The following is a 3,342-nucleotide window of genomic DNA, read 5'->3' as shown; positions in this document are numbered from 1 at the left end:
TTTCAACCATGGAGTTAGCCCTTGAGGGTTAGAGCAACATTACCATGAGTGGCTAGACATCCTCTTGGGGGCTAGAGTTAGCCCCAAGCATGCTTTCTATATCTTAATCTTGTGTATTATTGAGGGATTAGTGTTGTAATTGATGTTTTGACACTTTGATATATATAAATCTTGTTTATTCAATGGTTTATATGGTTTAATACTTCCAATTGATCATTTCATTCTATCCATATGTCTATGTATGCTAGAGTAGATGTTCATATGCTTGTCTTTAGATTTTGTGTTATTGATGTATGTCTATGTGTATTGATGTTATAGATTTGAAGATTGTCAAAACATAGTGCTTAAAGGAATGTTCTTGTGATTCTCTTGATGGTTCATACTTATTCCTTGATGGATTATGCCTCTCCCCTAGTTTATTTTTATGCTAGTAGTGTAGATGTAGTGTAGTTGTAGTGTAGTGTTAACTGGGAGGACAATCTATGCTTGTTGTTTGATGATCCAAACTTTTGAATACAAAAAGCATATGTCTCTATTCTTGTGTTGTATTTGGATTGTGAGCTTAATGAAAGGATTAATGACTTGTCTTGATCTATTGTGCCTTTCACATGCTGTTTAGATAATATATGCTTCATTGCTTAGATATATTGTGCCTTTCACATGATGTTTAGACAATACATGTTTAACTAGTCATCCTTGCTTGTTGAATCAACCAAACACACACACATTTCAATATTGCAACACACCATTTGCCCTCATTAGTCATTTGTCAACGGTATAGAAATGCATTGCTTGGTGGTGATCTCTAAACCCCAAGATCTCTCTTTCTTTTACTTACTCTTAATTACATTATTTTGTTATTACTTAGTTGAATTTAGATGCTCTCTAATCAACCAACCAACCAATTGTTTGATCACTCAACCTACTAACCCTAATAACAATTCCACGACCTTGTTCGATCCTCACAATATAGTGAAAGGTAGCAGTGGCTTCTAGAAATGTAAAACTCTTGGCCCTCTCCTTAATGCACACTCTTAAGCTTATTGTAGGACAACGACTATAGTTTGTTTCACCGTTGCCGGGGATTGATTGATTTGATTTGGCAACGTTGGATTTGTGGAATTGATTAGTATTAGTACTCTTTTGATCGTGTTTTTACTTTACTTTTATTTTTCTTTTTGGTTACTTATTGTGTTGTTCTTACTTAACTAGGTGCATTGTTAGAGAGGAAGCAAGCAAATGAGCATTCAAGCTAAGCAAGCAAAAAAAAAAAAAAAAAAAAAAAAAAAAAAAAGAAAAGCTAAAAATTCTAAAAATTTGCTAAGCTAAGCTTTAAATTTGGAGTTAAAGTGCTAAAGGACCTTTGTGAGATTTTCTTTACTCAATCCCTTAGTTAAATCATCGGCCCGCGTGGAGGCTTATTTTTAGTTGTTCTTGCATCATTGTTGTTAAAGCATGGGAGTATGAATTAAGTGTTTGTGGAAGAAGTTTAATCGAAATTGTTGTGAAGGCATAGTGTTTGTCATTCTTTGTGCTTGTTGTGTTTCGCATTGTGCATGCATGGACATCGTTCATTGAGACCAACTCTTGTTCCTCTTGATTTGCATCTTGAATCCATCGTTAGAAATCCTAGGGGAAGAGGAAGTTCAAATAGAACCAATCTATCAATGGATGACCATAATGATGATCATGTTGAGGACCTTGGTCACATAGACTAACAAGGTATCCTTCATCCCAATGCGCACAATGAGAACATATAAGTACCATTAGGCATGCCTAGGCCATTCATTTACTAACCACCACAACAACAAGGCCAAGTTCCATATGGAATGCCAATGCCAATGTATGCTCCACAACCTCCCATCATCAATCAAGGAATTCAAAACCAAGGTGTTCATGTTGCACCTCAATTAGCTAATCCACCTCTTGCTTTAAGAGAACATTATGTGCCTAATGAGTATAATGCACCTACATGCATCCAATTGCCTCCATTTAGAGCACATCATTATGAAATTAAGCCACAAACCATTCAAATGCTTCCTAACTATCATGGACTTCCAAGTGAAGAACCTTACAAGCATTTGGATGAGTTTCTTAAAGTATGTTCCACCGTAAAATATACGGACATGCCGAAAGAGGTTTTAAGACTCAAACTTTTTCCATTCATCTTAAAAGACACGGCAAAGTATTGGTTTAACAATCTTAGGCATTTTTCAATCATTTCTTGGGCAGAAATGCAATAAGAGTTCTTGAAGAAGTACTATCCGGTTTCTAAGACCAATGCCATGAGAACCTCAATTCGAGAATTTTCATATGGGGATGGAGAAACGTTTCATGAGGCATGGGAACGTTTCAATGAATTGCTTAAGAAGTGTCCACATCATGACATGCCCAAATGGCAATTAGTTCAATATTTCTTTGAAAGCTTATCGGACAACTATAAGGGTATGGTTGATGCTTCCTTGGGTGGCTCATACATTGATAGGCATGAGGATGACGTATGGTGTCTTTATGAGAGCATGAGTGAAAATTCTTTGCATAGAACACTATCATCCAAGAATGGTAGAAATTCACAAAGTAGGAAGAGTGTTGGCTTACATCAAGTCGACCATTCAAATGAAATAGCCGCCGAAATGAAGTCTTTATCACAAAGGTTTGATCAATTTTTGATTAACCAAAACTCGGCGAACCAAGTATCTTCCTTCCCTAACCATTCTCATCGTACATCAAATGAAACATGTATGACTTGTTCTAATGTTCTTCATTCTACTTCTCATTGTCCTCACGGACAAGTGTAAAATGAACCTAATGAACAAGTCAATGCAGCTTTTGGGAACCAAGGGAACAATCCTTATGGTACTCACTATAATCCAAGTTAGAGGAATCATCCGAATTTCTCTTGGAAAAACCAAGGAGAGGGCTCAAACCCATCCCAAGGTGGTTTTCAAGGGAAGTACATTCCACCTCCACTTTAAAACCAAGGATCCCAAGGTTATAGACCTTATCAATCACAAGGGAATCAATTTGCTAATTCTCATTTTCCCAGCCAATCTTATTCCCAAGGTAATATTAGAAGTTCCGCCTTTGAAGAAAAAGTTTTGAATGCTTTGGGCAATTTAGAGGCTAACACTCAATTGCTTCATTCTCACTCAATCTATTGCGAAGCTAGAAACCCAAGTAGTGCAAATAGCAAGCACTCTCAATACAAGAGAGAAGGGAAAGATGCCTATTAATGCCCCACCTAAGCAACAATATGTTGTGGAAACCCATTCCTCATCGGAAGGCCACACTATTGAACAGGTTAATGCGGTTACTACCTTGCGGAGTGGTAGGATTGTGGAC

The 3,342-nt window shown here is 37.0% G+C and overlaps 1 pseudogene; it reads right to left on the bottom strand.

Moving 5' to 3' along the window:
* Nucleotides 1-2,290: 2,290 nt before the first annotated feature.
* On the bottom strand, nucleotides 2,291-2,389 carry LOC132301874 (small nucleolar RNA R71; annotated as a pseudogene).
* Nucleotides 2,390-3,342: the final 953 nt, after the last annotated feature.

The sequence above is a fragment of the Cornus florida genome, unplaced genomic scaffold, assembly GCF_030987335.1.
Source record: "Cornus florida cultivar Cherokee Brave unplaced genomic scaffold, ASM3098733v1 CherokeeBrave_3.0.0_Hap2_Chr03, whole genome shotgun sequence".
In the NCBI taxonomy this organism is placed as follows: domain Eukaryota; kingdom Viridiplantae; phylum Streptophyta; class Magnoliopsida; order Cornales; family Cornaceae; genus Cornus; species Cornus florida.
Note: the sequence above shows the minus strand (reverse complement) of the source record. Positions and strands in the feature narration are given on the sequence as shown.